Raw genomic sequence first — 26,257 nt, 5'->3', positions numbered from 1 at the left:
ACAACGTAAATACCGCACCCAACTTGAGACACGAGTTTTAAGGTTTCACAGGTTTGTACAGTACAACGGCTGCCCCACCCTTCATAACGAAAAACACATTAATTCTTTATAATAAAAATAGGCAAGGTGATGGTACCTACCCCTGCCGGCTAACGAGACGTCCTACCACCAGTAAAACCTTAAATTATCATTCGTTTTCTTCATTAATACTACTTTCACAGTTCAATGTTACGTTTGATACCCTCATTATATTTTCCTGAAAATTTATTTATATATTAGTTGTTGTTGTAGTCCTAGGGTACCCTGCTCATGGAGTGCCCCTCTACCTCCGCCGGCTGGTTGGGTCCTATTTGGGGGCCAGGTCGGTCGTATGTACCGGGTACGGTGGGACCCTTCATCGTTTTCCGGTCGTGCGTGGTGTTCCACAGGGGTCGGTTCTCGGCCCCCTCTTGTGGAATATCGGGTACGACTGGGTGCTGAGGGGCGCCCTCCTCCCGGGCCTCCGCGTTATTTGTTACGCGGACGACACGTTGGTCGTGGCCCGGGGGGATGATTTTAGGGAGTCTGCCCGTCTCGCCACAGCGGGAGTGGCCCTCGTCGTCGGAAGGATAAGGAGGCTGGGTCTCGACGTGGCGCTCAGTAAATCCGAGGCTCTGTGGTTTCACGGGCCGCGGAGGGCGCCACCAGTTGACACCCACATCGTGGTTGGAGGCGTCCGGATAGGGGTCGGGGTGCAGTTGAAGTACCTCGGCCTCGTGTTGGACAGCCGGTGGGCTTTTCGTGCTCACTTTGCGGAGCTGGTCCCCCGATTGATGGGGACGGCCGGTTCTTTGAGCCGGCTGCTCCCGAATATTGGGGGACCGGATCAGGTTGTGCGCCGCCTCTACGCGGGGGTGGTGCGATCGATGGCCCTGTACGGTGCACCTGTGTGGGCTGAGCCGCGCAACCGGGCCACTATGGCTCGGTTCCTGCGCCGGCCGCAGCGCACCGTTGCCATCAGGGTCATTCGCGGATATCGCACCGTCTCCTTCGAGGCGGCGTGTGTTTTGGCGGGGACGCCGCCATGGGAGCTGGAGGCGGAGTCGCTCGCTGCCGACTATCGGTGGCGCAGCGAGCTTCGTGCTCGGGGCGTGGCGCGTCTCCCCGAAAGTGAGCTGCGGGCGCGGAAGGCCCATTCTCGGCGGTCCGTGCTCGAGTCGTGGTCGAGGCGATTGGCCAACCCCACGTGGGGGCTACGGACCGTCGAGGCGGTTTACCCGGTCTTTGATGACTGGGTGAATCGTGGCGAAGGACGTCTCACCTTTCGTCTGGTGCAGGTGCTGACCGGGCACGGATGCTTCGGGAAGTACCTGCGCCGGATAGGGGCTGAGCCGACGACGAGGTGTCACCATTGTGGACACGACCTGGACACGGCGGAGCATACGCTCGCTGTCTGCCCCGCTTGGGAGGTGCAGCGCCGTGTACTGGTCGCAAAGATAGGACCTGACTTGTCGCTGCCTGGCGTCGTGGCGTCGATGCTTGGCAGCGATGAGTCATGGAAGGCTATGCTCGACTTCTGCGAGTGCACCATCTCGCAGAAGGAGGCGGCGGGGCGAGTGAGGGAAAGCTCTCCTCACTACGCAGAAACCCGCCGCCGCCGAGCAGGGGGTCGGGACCGGGGTCGTATCCGTGACCTGGCCCCCTAAGAGCTAGGGGTCCCACCCGTTTGTGCGGGGAGGGACCCAGACGTGGGGTGGCGTGCTCTGCACGCTCACCCGCAATAGGAAGCCGGGTGATGGTAGACCGCGTTCCCCCGACCGCTCTGGGGGAAGGTGTAACGCGGCGCCATCAAAGCGGGCTCTCGGCCCGCTGAACGAGGGAACCGGTGGTCGTGTCGCTGGCGGCCACCGGTCCGGCGTCCGTGGGACGGTGGGATGGATGTAATGTGCTCTGCGTCAACCCTGTCCCGCCGTTTCAATAGCCCCGACTGGGCTCCGGCCCGGTCCGAGGTAGGGCGCCGGTTGTGAGCGGCAGGAGTTTTTAGTGAGGTTCAACTCCCACATACCCCACCTGCCGCGCGGGTGGGGATCCGGCGATTTTCTCCTGTGGAAAAAAAAAAAAAGGGTACCCTGCTGGTACATAGGGCCCTCACAAGTTGTCTCCACTTTACCCTGTCTTGCGGGAGCAATCACTCCAGGTCACGTTGGCAGTCCTCATCTCACTCTCGACAGTGCGTCGCCAAGTGTGTACAGGGCGACCAGGTCTCGTCCTGTCAAGCGGTTGCCACTCAAATGCGATTGATGCTGCGTTGACACCGCTGCGCCGTAGAATGTGTCCTATCCAACGCCATTTCCGATGAGCAATGTCTTGCGCGATGGGATTTTGGTCACATTTAATCCAAAGGTCTTTATTAGAGATAGTGACTGGCCAGAATATGCGAAGTATCGACCTCAAGAAAATATTTACAAATAAATTACAAAATATATTAGTTAAGAAACAATTATAATTATCTGTAGATTGTCGATTGTGAAAGTACACTAAAAGTAAATTCAATAAATTGTACTTACTATTATTGTAATCGAACGAAAGCGTTCGATAATTGTGTATTCAATTTAGTTGCTCGTACAAAGATTAAAGAGATCCGTAATGACTTGTCCACTTTTGTTATGAGAATCATCCTCTTTAATACACCCACGGACATTTGAGTCTGTTTCAAATGTTATCGAGTTGCGACGTAAAACATTAAAATAAAAATGGTAGTTGTTCGGAATATGTACTGTATGTGATATTTCTAATAGTAAGTAGTAGGTACATAGATTAAAACTACTTTGGTGTTTGTATCAAACTGAAAGATAGGACGGAAGCTACGGGTTTTATTTCATGGGATTATACAAAAAAGGTTTAATACGTTATATACGGTATGATAGGACGTCTTGTGAGTCCGCACGGGTACCACCACTTCGCCTATTTCTGCCGTGAAGCAGTAATGCGTTTCGGTTTGAAGGGTGGGGCAGCCGTTGTAACTATACTGAGATCTTAGAACTTATATCTCAAGGTGGGTGGCGCATTTACTTTGTAGATGTCTATGGGCTCCAGTAACCACTTAACACCAGGTGGGGTGTGAGCTCGTCCACGCATCTAAGCAATAAATAAAAAAATTTAAAACAAGGAAATGGTTCTTCGTATGAGTTTCTTCTTTTCTGAATTCCTGATGTTGACTCAGCAACCATGCGAGGAGAATGTTGGCTGTGCTCTTGCCAATATATAGAGTACATTGCACATCAATTAAAATGACAACCATTGATTGGTTCAAAAACGCTGTATGTGATTCGTTAAATTCAATATAACGTTAAAAAACATAACGAAATCTCTTCATACCAGTTTTTATTTAAGTACTTAATAGGATTACTGGTGGTAGGAACTTTTGTGAGTCCGCGCGGGTGGGTACCACCACCCTGCCTATTTCTGCCGTGAAGCAGTAAAGCGTTTCGGTTTGAAGGGTGGGGCAGCCGTTGTAACTATACGTGAGACCTTAGAACTTATATCTCAAGGTGGGTGGCGCATTTGCGTTGTGGATGTCTGGGCTCCAGTAGCCGCTTCACACCAGGTGGGCTGTGAGCTCGTCCACCCATCTAAGCAATAAAAAATAAATAAAAAAAGATTAAGGACAACAAAACCAAATTATAGAATATCCAACTTTCACGATTGAGTTATCATGTCTTTTACGATACGTTGCGAGGCAAGATGATGTCATCAGAAATTAATTTAATTACAATTTCAATGAAATAATAAATAATATTAAAGTGATATATATGTATATGTAGTTAATAATAATATTTAGTGATCTATGTGTTTAAAGAATGTTAAGTAGCATGCTATGTGTTTGTTGAAATAGCTTGTTTGTTTCTAGTAATAATAATTTAATTTTCAATTTATTTATTTGTTCAATTGTTTGTGGAAAAACAAGAATTTTTTTTTTAATAGTCTTTTTGTTGTGATTTTTAATTGATGTTTCTTATGCAAACGATATGGGGAATGAGACTTTTTTTTTTTTTTTTATTGCTTTGATGGGTGGACGAGCTCACAGCTCACCTGGTGTTAAGTGGTTACTGGAGCCCATAGACATCTACAACGTAAATGCGCCACCCACCTTGAGATATAAGTTCTAAGGTCTCAGTATAGTTACAACGGCTACCCCACCCTTCAAACCGAAACGCATTACTGCTTCACGGCAGAAATAGGCAGGGCGGTGGTACCTACCCGTGCGGACTCACAATAGGTCCTACCACCAGTGAAATAGTTACCAGACTATAGTTTGATTGTCGGATATAGATATTGCCACTGACACAGTCAATTTATTCCATGGCTGTGGATATACATATATGTCAGATTCCAAATATAATAGATTTGTTCTGTTTATACTAAATTAAATAAACTATAAACCATATATATAAAAATGAATTGCTGTTCGTTAGTCTCGCTAAAACTCGAGAACGGCTGGACCGATTTGGCTAATTTTGGTCTTGAATTATTCGTGGAAGTCCAGAGATGGTTTAAAAGGTAGATCAATTTGAAAATCTTTTTTTTATTTATCGATTGAAGCACTACGATGTCAGCCGGGTTAGCTAGTATAATAAACAGTAAATACATGTGTACATAATAATATATAATATACTAGCGACCCGCCCTCGCTTCGCTTCGGAAACTGCAATTTATTATTGATTTTTCCACTATTTAATGGATGTTATTATACATATAAACCTTCCTCTTCAATCACTCTATCTATTAAAAAAAACCGCATCAAAATCCGTTGCGTAGTTTTAAAGATTAAAGCATACATAGGGATATAGGGACAGAAAAAGCGACTTTGTTTTATAGTATATAGTGAAACCAATATTTCTGGCCACTTGTGATTATTGAGGACCGTCAGATACACCGACTCCATAATTAATATTTACTGCGCATATACCGACATTGTAGCGCGTGCACTAGTCAATTTATCTATAATGGATCAGCTTCTAATTGCCTTAATGAAAAGCATCCTGGGCGCGTTGTCGCGCGCTGCGACACAATAAGCGTTTAAGAATTCAACACATATCGTCTTCTCGCATTAAAAGTGTATAATCTCAAAACTTACAAAAAAAAATTTTTTATTACTTTGATGGGTGGACGAGCTCACAGCCCACCTGGTGTTAAGTGGTTACAGGAGCCCATGGACATCTAGAACGTAAATGCGCCACCCACCTTGAAATATAAGTTCTAAGATCTCAGTACAGTTACAACGGCTGCCCCACAGGCAGGGCGGTGGTACCTACCCGTGCGGACTCACAAGAGGACCTGCCACTAGTAATTACGCAAATTATAATTTTGTCGGTTTATTATAAGTACGTATTTCATTAGAAAAATTGGTACCCGCTTGCGGGATTCGAACACCGGTGCATCGCTCAACACGAATGCACCGGACGTCTTATCCTTTAGGTCAAGACGACTTTGTATTGAATATTATTTCTGAACAACATTGTCAGTTCATTTAAAGTAACAACCACACTCAAACCTCCACGACCGGTGCCCGAAAGTGACAAACACTACAGCTGAAGTCTTCTTCGTCATTTCACTCTTGACAGTGCAGTCGTGGACATAATGCAGTGTTGTACGCAGAATCGGAGTATGTAGCGGGTCACTTATTGCCGATTTTACAATATGATCCGTCCTTAGAATTAGGGAACTCGCGCGAACTCTAGCCCCCCTTCACCCTCCTCTCTGGTAGTAAGTTGGTGGTGGAGCCGTCTTCCCGGAAAAACGTGTTCAAAAAAAACAGTTTTAAAAATTTAAGCATTAATCTTGCAGTCCTTCAATTCTACTTCCAAACCTTTCGAATTTATTGTCAGATTGTATCATAGACAAAAAAATAATTCTCCATATTTGATCACGTACTTATTACATATCATTATTGGACAATCTTCAATTACAATTTTTGTCTTAATTTAAGTTTGCCGTGACCTTGAATAATATTAAAATTTTGTGTTTACACTAGTATTATATGGTCACGATCAAACCTATAAAAAGACTATTAGGTAAATTATCCAACGTGACCTAAACTGCTACATTTACTATTTACTTTTATTCTTAATATCTGTTACAAAATGTATCTTCTATCTATATATATATAAATATGATGAATAGCTGTTCGTTAGTCTCGCTAAAACTCGAGAATGGCTGACCGATTTGGCTAGTTTTGGTCTTGATTTATTTGTGGAAGTCCAGAGAAGGCTTAAAGGTAGATAAATATGAAAATGCTCGGAATTAAATAAAAATAACAATTTTGTTTTTCCTTTGATGTGTCCCCGTCGGACGGATTCCTTTTGTTTGTTTTAAGTTTATTTTATACAGAAGCTTAGGTCTTTCATTTATCGATTGGGGCACTACAAAGTTTGCCGGGTCAGCTAGTATACAATAAGAAACTGTTGAATTGTGCTCTAGTTAATACTCCAAAAGTCTACTAGTCTTTTCAGTCTACTTACAGTCTTTTGTCGATGTTTTCGTGACGTCTATTTTCATGAGCTTCTGCATACCACCATTCTCTTATCTTAATACTCATCACACTTTGGATATATAATTCTAAATTTTTTAATTCGGTTTTGGTTCTGTGATGATACCATAATTCCAAACTGGCAATACCTCATCGTACAAAAAAACCTAACAGTGTATTCCAAGTGAGGAGTGTTAAGTCTATGACTTTTCTTCACTGTAGATTTCCAATTAAACCTAATGTGTAGAGATGTTATAGAATTTTAAAAAAAAAGTCATGCTGTCTGTTGTCTTTGACTTAGTCCGATATTATCCATATTTACTACATACGTATTCAATTAGGTACTGCTATTGCTACACATTGCAAGTGTTACAAACCGCAACGGGAAATGGTAAAATGATTTTGTAACCTATTATAACGACTGCTTGCACAAAAGGCGTGTTAATTTTCATCATCAATTTTATAGTAAAGGTTTGAATTAAATTATTATCATCATCATTATCCTGCCCTTCTCCCAGTCACCTGGGGTCGGCGCAACATGTTTTCTCCTTCCATACTCTTCTATCATATACCATTTCTTCGCTCACTCCCCTCTTACCCATATCGTCTTTCACACAATCTATCCATTTCTTCTTAGGTCTACCTCTTCCTCTATATCCTTCCACATTCATAGTTAACACTCTCTTACCAAACTCATTTTCATTTCGTCTCATCACATGTCCATACCATCCCAAACGCGCAATTAAAATATTATATAGGTAGATAATAATATAAATTGGCACTTTGAATTGAATCGAAATTGTAAGCGACTTAGACAATAGTGCATTGTATTTATTAACAATTTAGTCGAAATATTCTGTATTTAATACTGGAAACTTATACAACATCCGAAATGGTACTAGCTCGCAACCAAACAGTACAATAGAATATTTCGCGAGCCATTAGAATACAATAACAAGGCCAGAGTACTATATAGTTTCTATAACACAACCGAATCTAATCTCCCGTTAAAATAAGCGAGTCGCTGTCGTAACTAAGCTCTTTTACATTTGCCGGGCTGTGCATCCCATTAAGCTAGATTGACGTATGAATCACTGCAGGTCGATCGCGCTGCTATACGTACGAAGCTTGTGCTCATTGTAATTAGGCGTGTCGATGTCAATAAGTCGATTGTCAAGAGCATCGATGCGACATGTTTCTACGTAGACTAGAGGACCCACAGTAGTCGAAATTCGACTATAATTAATTGGAATTGTTAGTTTGTACACTATTATGATTGTATTTTATACTTCTATAATCACAAATTTCGCCAAGACTACACTATAAAAAATATTAACAAAGACAAACAATATTTAAAGTATTCTTTTTTTTTTAAGAGATTTTATGACCTGGTAACTAGGACCTTTAAGTCATGTCTTATTTTACTTTATATTCTTAATTTTATGAAAAATGATAATATGGAGTGAAATGAAATGAAGATGATTAATTTGAGACATTAATCAACTGAGATGAAATTTAATGAAATGAAATGATATGGGATGAAATATAATCGCAGTAAAATGGTGGTCATTTACTGCGATTTTTTCAGTGGACTTTTTGGAGGAACCTGAGAAGTTACGTCCAGCAGCTTTGTTTCATTTTCCCACATTTGTGCACTTTCACAGATATTAAACAGTTAATAAACCACCATTATTACACATTTAAACCTGAAGAAACACTAAATAGACAAAATAAAACAAATCACACAACTTCACTCCTCGCGTTCCCGCCAAAAAGTCCTAATGTATTCTCAATTTGACAACAGACGTCAAGAACAAAAGTTTGACAATAAATAGTATGCATGCGTGTGTGCGTCAAATACATGGTATGTAGTGTGTGTAATGTTTTCTTTATTGATTTAATGTATCTTTTATGCATTATTTTAAAAAAATATTAGCATTGTGCACTTCTTCTCTATAAGTGTGGAAAATTTCATACTCCTCCGTCCGCGTAATTTTCGTTAAAAGGGATACAAAGTTTTTGCTTCACGTATTAATATCTACATAGATAATATTGACTCCTATTAAGGCAGGCACGCACGATAATACGTACAGCGTATTCATTTAGTGTGTAACTCTCGTTCTAAAACGATAGGAACCGTGAGCCGGATTTCGCGATAATATAATGAGCGCCTGCCTTTACAGGATCGTTTTTGCTTTATAAGTACGGTCGGTGTATAAATATTTAATGAGGTGCGCTAACAAGTGAATGTCAATCAATCAGCATGTAACAACAGTAGGAGTACGGGAATAATGAGAGGAACATTAAGTACCTTGCCTTTGCGGTCATAGCCTTTTGTCATCTGTCAATCTCCAATATTTAATATCTGTTCCTTGTTGCAAAAAAAAAAAATGATATAGATTACCTATAGATCTGCTGTTCTACTGCATTATAAGAATACCAAATTGAGACCTTGAACACATCTCAAAAATGAAGCTTCCAGGGCGGCGTTACTTTCCAGATGGAACCTATGTACATAGTATCGTTTGCCTAACAGCTGGAAATTAAAAAAAAACTTGCGTCAAATACATAGTTTAGTCCGATTATACAAGCGCATAGATTTTTTGATATTGCGATGTTCTCCTGCGGCACGCGTTTCAATCGATTGTATTTTATCGAAATTACTTGCATTGAAAGGACATGAATATTCAGTTAGCAAGTCTGGGCACGGATTGGTCCACGTTGCAACAGTTTTGCGCCGCTAATGTAAATAAGGATCACGTATCGGCCCCATTGACATGGTTTTGCGCCGGCTTCGGTTCGCTTTGACCGTGTCAAGAGCATATCTCGATCGTACCGTATTTACCTAATTTTAATTTGTTTATTACTTGGATGTACCACCACCACGCCACAGACTATGCTCTTAATATTAAGTAGTTAGCGGAACTAGCCGAAGATAATGCGTATACCCTTAAGTTATTAGGTTGACTAAATTGGATTTGACATCGTTTGTCTCTTACCCTAAAAGCCAAATCGCATGACTGCTTGGCAGCAGAAATAGGCAGGATGGTAGTACTTACCCGTGCCTATTCACAAACAACACGTATCACTAGTGATTTCGATAACTTACAAATTGAATTTGCGATTTTTATATGCGATGCTGTTTTTTCAGTGTACAAGTCATTCGTACACATTTTTCAGTAGTTACTTATTGTTTTAGAGAAGTCGGTTTTCCGGATTTCGATAGCTTGATACGAACATCATCTGATTTACTGGCACCAAGCGATGCGTCTTATTCTTGTTAGAATTGTATAATTCCTAAACGCATCTTTATGTTAATACCAACTGACAGCTGTCACTCGTCTAATATGTGTCAACGTCATTCGTCTGCTCGTCCCCTTTTCTTCTTGCGTCGTCAATGAGTACGGACACAAAAAAGTGTATCGCCTATAGAATAAAAACTATCCATGAAAATCTGCGTCTTTATTTTATGAAACCCAGACGATCACTCCAACAATCCTATAGAACTAAACGAAATCCTTTACGAAAAAATAAAAACGTATGTTCGGAACCGTAAAGGGAAAGTTGTTATGATCATTTTGTTATATGTAACATAGTACCTAAAATGTTTATGTATTTAAATTACAAAGAATTACAAAATGTGTGCAATTCACACGTGGTAGAAGTGAAACCTTCCAAAATTAAAATACAATTATCCTAAACGTCTTAAGTATATGTAAAATTTTGTCATTAGTAAATAATTGTAAGGTAGCGCCCTCTGTGAATTGATATTTTAATTTCACGTATAATCCTAAATTAAAATTAATTACAAGAGCTTTCATACACACGTTAGTATTAAAAAATCTCACAGATAGCGCTGTATTAAATAGTATGTATATTTCTGTCTCATTCTTTGCTGGCTTCATCCTACACATTTTTGTATTTGTGTCTCTTACCTGTCGTTTTTTCCGTTGCATCCGGTTTGAAATCACAACGATTCTAAAGAAGTTTTCACTTCGAAATGGATTTACTACAATTTAATCTTTCGACGTAAAGATTAACGTGTAAAAATCGCATTGTACATTTTTATAGTTTTCATTCATTATAAGTCTTTTAATTCGCTATACAATCTGAAACGAATGAATTAATGTTATACATTATAGAGCTTTGTTTTTCGAGACGTATTGAATTAATTTCCATCTTTTAACATTTACAAATGTAATAATATTGCTTTGAGTTCATCAGACCTTTGACTGTGTAAAGAAGAAGAATAATAAATAGTTCTATATATATTTTATATATTTAATAACATTCCTAGGAATGTTTGTATGATTAAAAAGATGTTTTAGTGTCTCTGGGTATTTATAGACTGGTATATTTACGACAAATAAATATTAATAAACCTAAAACTTTAAACGATATGTCGTCTTCTCGCATTAAAACTGTATAATCTCAAAACTTACCAATTTTACAAGAGAGTTTTTTTAAAAGATTTAACCTGTAATATTTTTAATATCCATCATGTTTGCAACATTAATTTTTGTATTTTTTACCAGTTACATTATCTATCTTTTAAAATAAGATAAAATTATGTATTAATTTTGTTAATAGTAGTCAAAACATAGGTAAACTAAAAAAAACTAAAATTAAACTACGCTCTTTTGACAGTATTTATGAGAAAAATATCAAATGTGATACCAAATAATTCCGCAAAGAACTAAATTTCGAATATTTTTGGAAATTGTGCACGTCTATTGCGAAAAGACGATATACAATATATCAATGTTATAATACAAATCCCATTAAGTGATTTATCAATTTGGTGATACCAATAATTAATATGAACTTCAATCCAGGGCACCCCCGAAGCAATACTTACAATGGCGACGATTTCGAAAGCTGAATCCGATCAGAGCGGCTAGCCGATGTTATCCGTAACATTAGACTGAGAAATGGAACAAGTTATTGCTAGTGACAACTATGAAATATAATTTATTAGCGTTTATGAGCTACGAGGACTTGATGAATCGTCAATGATCCGTATCTAAATGTGATTTGTTTAGCAACGAGCCGGGTAATGCTTTATAGGAAGTTAGGTTCATTAATGTCTATTGATATTGAAATTGTATTAGTCGTTTAAGTCGATTTATGACGTAGCTTCTAAAGAAATAAGGTTTGCTTTCGTTTGGTTGTCATAAGCAGTAGCTACGTTATTAAGTATACGTGTGGAATTATATTAGGGTATCAATTGGTATGTATTAAGTATACATGTAGTACGTATGGAGCAGGATCTGGCTGTGAAACGGGTGTACACGGGTGTACCGGAGGGACGCCGCCCCGTAGGGAGGCCCAAGTACTGCTGGTCTGACGCTGTGGAAGGAAATTTACGGGAGCTCCAAGTGTCGGACTGGCAAGGTGTTGCGCAGCGCCGGGATGAATGGCAAAGTTTATTGTCGGAGGCCAAGACCCACTTCGGGATCATAGCGCTAGCTCAGTAGTAGTAGTAGTAGTATCAATTGGTCGCTAACCGGTAAACAGTTTGTTCAAAAATATGTGATTTTTTCGCCACAACAAACCCAAGTCTATTACTAGTAGTTAAGAGAAGATCTAGGTGCTGGAAATCAAGAAGTTAAACAGCCGAAACATGATGAAGTAGTAACTGTATCTCGAGGAGAATAGACATGCGCATTTGAAGAGGGGAAAAAAACGGATATAAGAGATTATTTTGTTACAGATATTATCTTTGTTTCTGAAATGAATTTCTACGGTTAATCTACTCTTCAAATGGACGCATCTGAATTCTATAAAATAATAACTTTGGATCTTTTAAATTCTGATACATCATGACGTAATTAAAATGTCGGGCCGGACTGTGTCCTTGCTCACTCACGTCCATTAGTGCTGGTAACTACTCGCCATTCCCACAGACATAGCCCCCTGAGTTTCTCGCCGGATCTTCTCAGTGGGTCGTGTTTTCCATCCGGTGGTAGATTCTGCGAAGCACTGCTCTAGCTAGGGTCAGTGTTAGCAACACTCCGGTTTGAGCCCCCTGAGCTCACCTACACGTTAGGGTGAAGCTGAAATAGCCCCTCAAGGCTATCAGCATAGGTAGGAAAAAAAATACTTTCCGTCGAGTGGGCTGTATGCTCGTCTGCCTCTCGTCCTTGATTCGGTTTCCTCAATGCTGAGGGTCATGACCACTTGGTCGCAACAAGAGTTTGTTGTGGGCCACTCTATGCCATTTGTTCCTATCTCCCGCCGAGTGTAGAGCATCGTGCAGATCTGGTCAGTCCAACGCTCGGCTTCTGCTAACATGGCCGTAAAAAAAGCTTTTATTACTGTCGTCGTCTTAATTATGTCCACGACTAGACTAATAAATAAACTAAAGCAATAAACTAGATCATGACGTACTAATTATTTAGTTTGGTCACGCTCTATTCCTTATAGAGTTGTATCGATATTGTGATTATCGACATCTCTTTATTTATATCCCTGTATGTCCTTGGCCAATCTTGGAAGCTGTTACTTTGGTTTTTTTCGTCGGATATGCGACGGGCTCATCCACTGTCCATCCGTCATTTTGAGAGCAATTGATTAGCTTTGCACCGGACAACATGGCACAATCAATAAATGTCAATTCTTATTTAAATTACCGGTTAAATAAAATCAGTCGTAGTGAAAATACGAAAGATTTATGATAAAATGCTAATTTTAAATTTAAACATGTGAAAATTTATGTGAAATATTGATGATTAGTTACGTGGTCACTAAAAGAGCAGACAAAACGAATTAACCTTTAAAACTCAACTGTTCTTTACAGCTAATATGGATAGCTCGAAATGTGCGTGTCGTGATGTCTAATGTTATCCTAGATTACTTTCGTTAATTTGCATATGTCGACTGTCGCAGTTGATATAGACATCTATAGACATCTACTGTATCATACTTTCACCGGTTTTTGAGAATCGTAAATATAACTAAAATTTATTTTACGGTTTATTGTCTTGTCGGTCAGTCGTTAGTGACCACGAAAACTGTAAATTATTCGAGATGACGGAAATAATGTAATGACAGTAAAAAATACAAGATGAAACTGTAAAAATATTTTTATTTATTTATTGCTTAGGTGGGTGGACGAGCTCACGGCCCAGCTGGTTTTAAGCGGCTACCGGAGCCCATAGACATCTACAACGTAAATGCCGCTACCTACCTTGAGATATAAGATCTAAGGTCTCAGTATAGTTACTCAAACCGAAACGCATTACTGCTTTACGACAGAAAATAGGCGGTGGTACCTACCCGCGCGGACTCACAAGAGGTCCTACCACCAGTAAAAAATAGCTTTAATTATGTGTATATCGTTAATCGAACCATTGAGTTTTTTTTCTTTTTTCGAAGTAAAAGAATTCTTGGGACTAATGACTGAAATGGCTCGATGAAAAATTAATTTGATTTTTATAATCGATTCTAGTAATTTTTGTTACGTTGTGTTGTGAAATGCCCACCCGCTAATTAATCGTTCGTCTTATGTTTAGTTTAAAAGAATTATAATTTAGTTAAATAAAGTAATGACATTTTGTAACTCATAAAACTCTGATTGGCAAAAATAAAATGCTTTAGGTATATTTTCTAAAATCGATAAACCACCTCGTGGCCCTTCTGAATTTATGTGCTTACCGGAACTCATATACGGCACAATGTGCATGCCGCTGCCAACCTTCAGACAGCGGTAGGCAGCGGCTTGGCTCTGCCCCCGGCATTGCTGAAGTTCATGGGCGACGGTAACCACTCTCCATCAGATGGGCCGTATGCTCGTCTGCCTACAAGGGCAATAAAAAAAAAAGACATGAAATCGAAATCGAAAAAAAAGACAAGAAATCGTTTCACCATTCGATTCAGAAGTCATGTTTGTATGTCTGCAAAAATAGCCCGAACACGGGAGCTCCCGTGTGCGGACTCTGAACAGGCCATATTTAAAATATGTTTAAAAATACAACTTTCACGATATCACCGTCATCTTAAGGTAAAATCTGTATTATTATTTATTCAAAGGCAACGAACTTCAAATGATAAAATAAAAGAAACACTGAATAGATTTAAAAACAATTAATGTCGTAAATTTGATCATAAACAAAAGTATCATAAAATACTTAATTCCTAAAAATATAAAATAATAACATAAAGTTTTTAAACAAAGAAGAAAATCGACTCAACAGAATAAAATGTGAATATCATTAATGCAATCGAAGTCAATTCACTATGCATTATTAATGATAACTAGAAGACTATTTGGTCTTGTAGAAATTTAAATTGGACCGTGGACGAGTTAAGCACCAGATTTCGAATAAATAAAAAAAGAATCTACAAAATTGGATAACCTAGAAAAAAGTTCTGGGGTAACACCGTAACACACACAGTCAACAACAAAAAAATATATGCAGACGAATTGAGATATACCTTCTTTAAAAAAATGCCTGTATATATAATTTTGCGATAAAACTTCTTCGTAGATTTTTTTTGGATGATTAAAGGTTTACAGTCGTCCAGCTCGTGTATACGTACATAAGTACATACAATACTTAAGTATCTTAGAGAAGCGTCAGAACGCTATTTTGAAAAAGCAGCGCGGCATGAAAACCCTCTTATCGTGGCCGCCGCTAACTACATATCCGACCCAGGCGAAACGGGGCAAAGCAAAGCGGCCGTCGCCCAAAATAGGTCTTGTCGGATCCCCGGATTCAATCTCGGTGCTTTTAGGCTCTCCAAGCGCCGGTCACCGTCCTCGTCGAACTCGTCGGCTGCGACGAAGAGCTCACACAGTATATTTTTATTTATTTTTTTATTGCTTAGTTGTGTGGACGAGCTCACAGCCCACCTGGTGTTAAGTGGTTACTGGAACCCATAGACATCTACAACGTAAATGCGCCACCCACCCTGAGATATAAGTTCTAAGGTCTCCAGTATAGTTACAACGGCTGCCCTACCCTTCAAACCGAAACGCATTACTGCTTCACGGCAGAATTAGGTAGGGTGGTGGTACCTACCCGCGCGGACTCACAAGAGGTCCTACCACCAGTGACAAGTATATCCATTCGTCTGTATTTTTCTTAATGTGTTCTAAGAATTTTTTCTAGGTTAACCGATTTTGATAATACTCGTTTGAAAGCTGGTGGGTTTCATGTCTCATTTAAATTTTTATCAAGATCTGAACACTAGTTTTGAGATATCTTTTAATAAAGCATCTACAAGTAACTTGGACTAAGTAGATTAATGATATTCTGATTTTGTTTTATACCTGTTTTTTTTTTTAAACTTATTATTGAATTATATAACTCATGGTTTATAATCTGTGGTGTAATAGTGGAGACGAGGAATGCGAGCACAGAGTATCGCACGAGACTCGTTATTGACAATGTTTGTACAGTTGCAGCCACTCATTGTGTCGTCATTATCGATAACAAAATTCCACAGACAGGAACAATGGCCACACCGCACTCGACTCCTTGTTGTTGAGTATGTTACGTTTGTTTGTACCGGTAATTACTTCAGAAAGGAGCGTTTTTCGCTCGAGAAGAAACGCTTCTGTTAACTATACCAGATGAGCTCAGAAAAAAACCCATCCCAATGAATACTCGCTAAGTTTTCTCTGACTCATTCTTTACATTAGCATATTTCTCCGCATGTCAAAGAAGTAACACTTTTGACAAGTTCACATTCGTGAGACAAAATGGCGTCTTTGGATGTCTCTATTTTTATTTCTATTGTCGTTTTAGAGCGGTGCATTGCGATGTTGAATACCGGTCGCCTTTCAGAAGTGCAAACTGAGCACGACAGATCGACAAAAGAGCTTTGTTACGTTAATAAATTCGAAGTCCGTACGTTCCCACGATTAGTGTGAATCGATATTAGATCGTGTTTCGAAGAATTCTTACTTATATAATACGTGAAGCAAAAACTTTGTATCCCTTTTTACGAAAATTGCGCGGACGGAGAAGTATGAAATTTTCCACACTTATAGAGAATATAGAAAAGAAGTGCACAATGCTCTTTTTTTTTTTTAAATAATGCATAATATATAATAATAATAATAATAATAATAATAATAATAAGCCTTTTATTTCCCATCACCTAAATATTACATGTAAATATTCTCAACCATATATAACTCCCACATTCAGATCCAATTACATTGCCGTTCAATTTTCCTCGACAGGAACCCCTATTTGGGTATAGGCCTCCTCCAGCTTAATCCAATTTTCTCTGTTCCCAGCCTGCCTCATCCACTCCTTCCCAGCGGTGACTATGATATCATCACTCCATCGTTTCATAGGTCGTCCTTTCCTTCTTTTCCCATTAGGCCCTTTCCATTTTGTCACTTCAATTGTCCATCGTTTGTCACTGTAGCGTGCTACGTGGCCAGCCCATCGCCACTTTAATCTTTTACTGAAGTTTAGGACATCAATTAATTTTGTCTTTTTTCGTATAAATTCACTTCTTACTTTATCTTTTATTTTTATTTTTAGAATGCTTCTTTCCATCGCTTTCTGGCAATTAACCATTTTTGTTTTTATGGTGGTGTTGAAAGTCCACGATTGGCAACCATATGTGAGAGTTGGTAAGATGCATGTATCCATAACTGTTTTCTTCAGGTGGAGTGGATAGTCTCCTTTCATTATCTCTTTGAGTGACCAATATTTTTTCCAACTCATATTTATTCTACGTTGTACCTCTTCTTCTTCGCTTCTGTCTTCAAATGATATTTCTTTTCCTAGATATATGTATTTGTTTACGAATTCTAATGTTTTTCCTTCAAGTTTTATTGGATGTTTGACGCTGTTTGTCATTACTTTTGTTTTGTCTTTATTCATTAATAGGCCTACTCTTTTACTTTGTACATTTAGTTGGTTTATCATTTTTTCTAGTTTTCTACTGTTATCAGCTAAGAGGACTATATCATCTGCAAATCTGAGGTGACTCAAGTATTGGTTACATATTTTAAGGCCTTCGTTTTTCCATTTCAGCTCCTCAAAAATGTTATGCAGCACTGCTATAAAGATCTTCGGGGAAAGCGGGTCTCCTTGTCTCACTCCTCTTAGAATAGGTATTTCAGGTCCTCGGTTCTCTAGTTTCACACAACTGGTGCTCTTGTCGTAAATGTTCTTCAAGACATTTTTGTACTTGTCGTGGACCTGACATTTGTCCAGTGCCTCCCAGATGGCGTCATGTGAGATCGTATCAAATGCCTTAGCGTAATCGATAAAACCTATATATATTGGTCTGTTGAACTCCTTGTACTTTTCTATTATTTGCTCCATTACATGAATATGGTCTAATGTTGAAAAACCTGACCGGAACCCCGCTTGTTCTTTTGGTTGTAGGTTTTCAATTTTGCTACTAATTCTGCTTAATAGTATAGAGGTAAAAAGTTTATATATGCTCTGGAGAAGGCTAATTGGTCGGTAGTTGCCTATATCTCGAGGGTCACCTTTTTTATATATCAAAATGATATCTGCTTTCTTCCACTGTTCTGGTATTAATCCCGTGCTTAGAATTTTGGTAAACAAGCATGAAAGTGAACGCGCTAATAAAGTAGTCCCAAATATTAAAGCTTCATTCAGCATATTAAAAAATTAAAGTCAGAAAAAAGCCCAGGGCCAGACGGTATATCCAATGAAGCTTTAAATAATGCATAAAAGATACATTAAATCAATAAAGAAAATATTACACACACTACCATGTATTTGACACAACACATATATACTATATAAATATACTATTCTATATACTATATACTATACTATACTATATACTATATAAAGAGTATATATAAATATACTCTTTGTTTGTTGTCAATTGTCAAACTTTTGTTAGAGTTTAAAGTCTGTGGTCAAATTGAGAATAGATGAATATTGTTTGTCTTTATTATTATTTATGTATAGTGCAGTTTTGGCCAAATCTGTGATTATATTATATAAGTATAACAGTTATTGACAATAGAACCATAATAATGTTTAAACATAAAATTTCAATTGATTAATGTCGTATTTCGACTACTGCGGGACCACTAGTTCTTACTTATTCCGTGTTCTTGTTAAGTATTACGTCAATGTAATAAATGTGAAAAAAAAATCTTGATCCTCAAGCCTCTCAAGTAAAGGAGGGTACGCTGTCAACAATCACGATCACCTACTGATTCGCGAAAAGGCGATAAGAGAAGCAATTTGGCCCGACCTAAATACGAGAACGATAAAACGAGCGATACGGAGTTCATTGCGACGCCAGATAAATCTGTACGATGCCGTAATTGTAACACAATATAATATTAATTTGGAGCACGCCAACGCCGGTAAGAGCGAGGCGAGTGGGCGACCCGGGATCAGGGTTATCCGATAGTTTCGACATCTTTTGGATGCTTCGTCGAATTCCGATACGATCACATGCAAATTAAACGTTAACGTGTATGTATGTATACGGGAGGGACTGCTTTCGAAGCTGTTCAATTGAGATCGTGTATCGAGTAGTTTATTACCGCCATTCGAGGCTCGATCGCCCTATTCGAATCGAAACACGAGTCGATAGTTTCCGTACCGTATTAATCGGGCCTAACGTCTTGTTAACACACACCACGCAGTATTCCTACTGCACTAAATCGAGATCTAACAAGGGTTTCGCGTTCGCGAGCCCGTTTGCGCGAATTGATTTTGTTAGAATCGGTTCGACGAGCTGTGTGCTTAGTTGCGAGTTTTTTAACGTTCTCGATGGTGTAAAAGTTAAGCCAATTTTGTATGCAGTTAGAACAGCTCCCCTAATGGCAAACGTAGGGAAACGATCCCATACAATTATGAGCTAACTGTTACGCTATCGAGAACGTTAATAAACTCGCACTAAGCACACTGGTTGGTGTTGTATCGACGCGTCTAGAGCCGGAGTGAGGATTCGCGACGCGGCCGCCCGACCGTCGTCGGCGTCGCGCGGCCGTTGCGCAAACGACCGAAACAATGCATAAGGGCATCGGAATGCATAAAGCGGATATTGCACTCCATTACCGGCGTCACGTTTCGTTTCACGCGGCGTCCACGATCTCGTTTCGCGCATGTCGGTGCGGCCCCGTGCATCTCGAGGAGGAGGAGGATTAAGTCGTCAGCGCCGCGACTCGGCACGATAAGGACGCGAGTACTCGTATTGTTGCACGCGGCAACTGTTTGCTTTTGATTTAGAACGTTGCTCGTTGTACAAAGAGGTTCGTGTCGCAATATTTGTTCGGTTGAACCGAGAGCGTCGCTTTATCGTTCAGTCTCATTGATAAGATGATTGTGAAAAGAAATTGCGACACATTCCCCGGATCGGCGGCAGCGGCTAATTGAAACGTGCGCGGAGTCATTGCGGGCGTCGCGGCGTCGCGGCTAAGAAAGCTTAATTACATTGTGCCAAACGAATAACGTACACGATCTTAACACGTTGACTGCCCCGTAGTTCACCGGTGCCCTACGCGGCGCACCGAAGTAATTATGTCGATTTCTCTCTTCGATCTTCTCACTAAGGCGCCGGAGTATCTAGTAGACTCTGGGAAAGACGAATCCGAAAATAATGAGTGAATCTATTCCTAAGAGCCTTAAAATACTGAAACATACATTACCCAACAAAACTAGGCAATCCAAGCGCTTAATAATAGAAATCGAAATAATTACTTCAGTGCGCCAAGTTGGGCACCGGTGACCTACATGGCAGTCAACGTTTTAATGTTGGACAAGGAAATATTAACCCCGTGGAACTATTTCCGCCACGCTGACACGCTGGTAGTATTATCACATGTTCTAATAGCTTTGTTACCTTCACTTGAATGTGATGCGTTTGTTAATTGAATTGAATTGAATTTGATTAAGTAAGACCGACAATATTGCCCGCCGCCACCGTAGCAGAGTTTGTGTTCTGTAAAATTTGATGGGTTCCAAATAATATTTCAAAGCTAATTTTGTAGTTTTTTGTTGTGTTGTACTAAGTTTGGACGAAGACTGTGTTTTGTTTAGTAGTCAAAACGGAATTTGAATCCGTCTTTTATTGTTGAAGGCTATTACGGAAACTCTAAAGGAAATTCTTAAGAAGGCTATGTTTATCCGACTTCGGAGAACCAAGTTTCGTGGAAAAGGGAATAATGAAATATTTTTAATAGTATATTTCCTAACTCTATGGTCGCACGATTTAATTGGCATCTGAATTCCAATTTTTAATATTGTTATTTGTTTTTTTTTTGTAAATTGATATTATCGTCATTAAGTAGTTGATATCTGGTAAGAAAATTGTTTTTAAAACATGATCGAAGTTGTAGTTCGTCTGATGAACTTCCTGAGAATCCTTTGCCTAGATTTCAATATTAGTAAACATTGTAGATGTTTTTTTTATAAAAGTATCTAATTATCACAGAGCTAAGGTCGAACTTTGGTTGTGTATTGTAGAAGTTCACCACTGGAACGCGGGTCTGGAGCTCCTAGGTGCTATTTCCGGGAAGTGACACCTCCGTCTGACCTTTCATTATTAACGCTAATTCTTAAATTTGACATCGGCCTTAGGTGCCGCTTCCAGAAAATGTTTCTTTGTTAGTTCCTCCAACGATAACGTTGACTTTATAAAAAGTTGTGACGTGTTTAAAATCCTTGACCCCTTTGCCTTGTTACGAAAAAAAAATTGTAGGAAGAGTGTTGTGGAGACTGTATTTATTTAAAATTAGAATACATTTTGATCGGGCAACCCTATTTAGTGGGGTCAGGGTTGGGGAAAAATATTATCCAATTTTTTTAAAACTTAATTACTGCTTTAGATACACAGATGAGATATACAGCTTGCCCGGTGTTAAGGGTTTACCGGAGCTCTTCGATACAAGGAATGCTGACACATATCTCTAGACATTACGTAAATGTCTCAATTATATACTAATACTAGAACTAATACCAAAAGTTACTGAAATCTCTGGCTTTACTGAAGTTAGTAAACCCGTATTAGATGTCTGCATTAAGGCTGAGAGAGATCTCGTGATGTCATATCACTCGATACGAGTACAGTTCAGACACTTAACGCCCACGGATGTCAATCACGGACGGCGGAAAATTAGCAGACAAAGTAGCCAGCAAATGGGCACTCGACATAACCGTAGGCGATACAAACTCACAATTAATATTGCAACTACTTAAAAAACGGACATGTCAAGGACACTAAGCACGATAAAACGTCGAACAAAGGAACAAAATTATTCAATAATTATAAATGTCAAAGTCAATAACGACATTGCGCGCGTGCAACAAAACGTCAAAATGGCCGTTGCCGAGAATGTTAGAGTCGAGACGCATGCAATAATACGACACAGTTTGTTGTAATTTTTTTTCTTAATAAGAGTTCATTTACTTAATATAGTTTGAACATTCTGGGAGCTTGAGAAACCTCAAACAGCTTTTACCGTAAAAAAAATACGTTTTATTTGCTGATGAAGTCAATCATGTAAAATTGACTAGCTTGACAACGCCAATGAATAAAAATATCTTATTAATTAAAGTACCTTAAGGGAAGCTTATACAGTTCTATATAATCGGCAAAAGGCGAAAACATAGTTTATTATGAAATCAAAATCAAGAACACTTCTTCGGTTCAATCCGCGTTTATATATAAAATGACTCACATATTTCGCGTCAATCAAAATAAACGTTCTAATGAAATCAACTGTCTTTTTGTCTCTACTAATTAGCTAAGTTATATTAAAAATTAAGGTACATAACGAAAAACTAATGTACAGGATAAGACTAAATTGTACGTAAAATATATAAATATATATACTACCACATATAACACACTGCGTCCATGTGTGGTCCGCCTCTATCGCTATCTGGATAGCGATCGAATGCAATTAACCGGACACGATATCGTTATTACTGACATTAAAGTTCGATATCGCTCCGGGTTCTATGCTAATTTATGAACTGTCATTTCGCTAGCCCGTGCGACCTTCCGTTCACCAGACGTCAAAGTCTACACGAGTAGTACTTGACGAGTGTCATGTAACGACTTCATATTTATTTTATTATATCGCACCTTTAAAATTGAAGTTACTTAATCCAAAATTCTTGTTTTTCTGTAAACATCAGAAATGTAATTGAAGAATTGTAATTTTTCAGTTTTTGATTTTAATACTTTAAGCCTTAAAGCGCATATCATAAAGAAGGTATCCGCTTGATTTAAAAGAGACGGAAAGTGTACTTTGACCTTTTCTAATTTAAATTTAATTTCTAATTTTATAAACTGATAGAATGTATGTTTATAAGACGTTCAAAATATAAAACTCATTGTCGTAAAATTTTTAGTTAAGCAACTTCAATTCTTAAGGTGCGAATTTTATTCCTCTGATTTGGATTTTTTTTTAATTTCAATTACTATCATGACTTTTATCTCTCGAGATTCCTATGTAACGACCCGTTATGACGGTTGATAAATTTAAGAAAACACCATTCATTCAATCTTGCTCTAAAATTTGGTAAAAATATAAGAACGTCACTTTGTCTACTTTTAAGTATATACCACGTTGTTTCATTTTAAAAATCGATCATGATAAAAATGGCGAATTTCCTTCAAATGTCAAATACAAACATGTGATCGATTTAAAACAAAAGTTTTTCAACTTAATTTTCTCATAAACATACTTTTATATATTATTAACCGTCTGTTGAGTATGTTCTTAGTTTCCTTTGCCATTTTGAAATGTGAAATGGCAAATGGCGGTTAAATGCTTGTCAGAAGAGAAAAAAAACCAAAAAAATCTTATTCCAAAATTAAGGTCTCTTGGTCTTTTTTTTTGATCATTAATATTGATATTTTGTAATAAACTGTTAGGAATTAGGTAATCTGTCTACACGAAAGATAACGTCAAAGAGACCCCGATGTGTACTCGAGATTATCTAAAAAATTTAAGAGGAACGCTTTGATTGATAACTTAATTATAAAGTTAATTATGTTTGTAGAATTTCTCTCGAAACATGAGATTTTGTTATTGTGTGTCGTCGGCGCTGCGTGTTCGTGATATAACGATATAACTGTTAATTTTGTTAAAGTAATCTGTCAAAAAGTTTTGATATGTTAATATTTTTATTAAGTTTCAAACCCGAATTATTTGTTTTAATACCGTTTTAAAATAATCCATACAATCATTGACGCTCTTTGGATAGAAGGAATAGTTTTCAGTTTCTTTTAATAAGTAATTGTTAATTTCATAGTGATAAAATTGTTATTCTTCATTTTTATTATTGATTAAAATACACGCTATACCATTTGAATCTAAAGCTAGACTATCAAACCTATTAAAAATGTAGGAGATTAATATCTTTGAACTCTTCCTTTTTTGTATTAATACTAGGATAGCGCTATCTGAGAAATATGCGAAGGTGAGAGTAATAGTCGACTAAATACATAATTTGATGATGTTTTCGGAAGCACGCACTCAAATAACAATTTAACGGTAGGCAGCGGCTTGGCTCTGCCCCTGGCATTGCTGACGTTCATGAGCGACGGTGACCAATGGCAATAAAAAAATAAAAAAATAAATGATTTGCTATTATATTCATTGTTTTGGTCTAGAAAAGTTTCTTAATGAAAGTTTTGCTATATTATTCGGGTTTTATTGGTTTTATTAGGTTATTCTTTGAAACTAAGTATTGTTTTAGACCTCCGCACGGTGGCCGGCAAGAAGTGGATGAGGAGAGCCACAGACCGGGCTCAGTGGTGTGGATTGGGAGAGGCCTATGTCCAGCAGTGGACGACTGTGGGCTGTTGATGATGATGATGATGATGATGATTGTTTTAGACGCCATTTTTTTGTTTTTTCTTTTAATTGCGGTTTGGCTTAAACTGAATTGGAGAAGTTATCTCATAATTAACAACGAATGTACAAAAATTCGTAATCGCCTTAAGTTGGACGAAATATATTAATTAATATTGCATTCATATTCCATCCAGTTAAGAATAATAATAATTAATAAAAGAGACCCATTACATTAAACCCACTTATTTTATCGATCTGCGATTGGACTGTGTAATTGGATCCGTTGGAAATTTTTAAAAGTTTACGAGATATTTCGTTTTGATCATCGAATTATTGCGACATCTATGGTTTTATTGTATGTTCTACTTTCATTTTTAATTTCCTGTAATTGGAGTATTTATTAATAGATAGGGCTGCTAGAAAATACTTTTAATGATAAATTGATTTTTTATTTGTGTTATTGATTAATGCCATTGTCAGGCAGGTTACTACTACCAAGCAGCCTGATGGTAAATCGTTACTGTCACTTATGGAGATAAGCAATGCTAAGGAGCCTATTGTGTATTATATAAATACTGAGTTAAATCGTAGTGCGTGTGGTGTTTGTACGTTTGAAAGAGAAACTACAATTTCGATCTATTTAGCCGCATATTTACCAGAGCACCAGAGACAAAAGTAGTGGGAGTCTGCAGGTAGAACTTATTGTTAACATATTTTTATGTTATTGTGAGTTTGGAGACCAAATTCCCAACGTTGAGGAAACTTGAGATTTCTAAAATTGCTGAGAGTATTAACGCGCTCATTGGCCAACGTCTGTAATGTCTGCACAGACGGACGGATACCGACTTTCCCTATTATACTTTTTTTCTGAAACGTAACTGTTTTCTCCGGCTTTGTCACTGTTTCAGTGAAAAATATTATCTTGATTTATATTTTATTTTAAACTAGCGTTTGCCCGCGACTCTGTCCGCGTGAAATAGTTTTTTTTCCCTTGTAGGCAGACGAGCATACGGCCCACCTGATGGTGAGTGGTTACCGTCGCCCATGGACTTCAGCAATGCCAGGGGCAGTGCCAAGCCGCTGCCTACCGTTACTTGGCATAACACTAAACTTTACCCCCACTTCATTTACGTAGAAAGTGAAAATATTTTTGAATTATAGAATGTTAAGGAGCTATTTAAATCCCTATTTTGAAACATTCTTTATTGGTGCTCCACTTGTATTGGTCTTACCATAATGTTATATAGCCTATAGCCTTCCTCAATAAATGAGCTATCTAACACTGAAATAATTTTTCAAATCGGACCAGTAGTTCCTGAGATTAGCGCGTTCAAACAAACAAACTCTTCAGCTTTATAATATTATTTTAAATTTTTAATTTGGAAATAGGTTATCGGATAAATGTAAACTGAGTTTTGACATTGTTTTTATTTGTACTAATTGAGTGGTTGAGCTTAACCGGCGTCAAAGGAGCCCATAGACAATATAACGTGAATACTACGTTGAGAAGTCTCACTTGTCTCTATGTATGTAATGACTATCCTATCCTTCAAAAACAGAAATGCTTGACTGCTTGGCTGTAGTAATAGATCGATTGGTTGTTTACTGCCGAAGAAGAGGAATCTGGAGATCTATTATTGAATCTATTATTGAATTACTCCATATACACAAACTTTTCTGTAGTCTGTATTCTGAATTGTTTTCGTAAAAAATATTAATAGAGAAAAACGAATCCTTTTATACATAGTCGGTTGACAAAAATAGTGTTAAGTTTCGCCTACAGTCGATCTGCCTTCTGTGCTATTTTGAAATACGTAATAGTCGTTTAAGTTATTTTAGAGAAATCTTTAAACTCATTTACGTTTCAATAATTAAATTAACGAATACGATATAATTAGGATGTCAATGTTTAAATTTAATGCGTAAATTAGATTACCATAGATTGAATATAATAGACGCAGCTGCAACGCGCC

The 26,257-nt window shown here is 38.3% G+C and overlaps 2 protein-coding genes across 3 annotated transcripts in view; both read left to right on the top strand.

Annotated features, from left to right (window-relative positions):
• LOC110385588 (uncharacterized) overlaps window positions 1-26,257 on the top strand; it is a 933,915-nt gene that overhangs the window by 720,574 nt on the left and 187,084 nt on the right. The window lies entirely within an intron of this gene.
• The window catches only part of dapk (death associated protein kinase), a 227,764-nt gene that overhangs the window by 73,356 nt on the left and 128,151 nt on the right, over window positions 1-26,257 (top strand). The gene's annotated exons all lie outside the window — the stretch shown is intronic.

Source organism: Bombyx mori, chromosome 10, assembly GCF_030269925.1.
Source record: "Bombyx mori chromosome 10, ASM3026992v2".
NCBI classification, from domain to species: domain Eukaryota; kingdom Metazoa; phylum Arthropoda; class Insecta; order Lepidoptera; family Bombycidae; genus Bombyx; species Bombyx mori.
The sequence above is the reverse complement of the archived record's forward strand: the minus strand, read 5'-3'. Positions and strand labels throughout refer to the sequence as shown.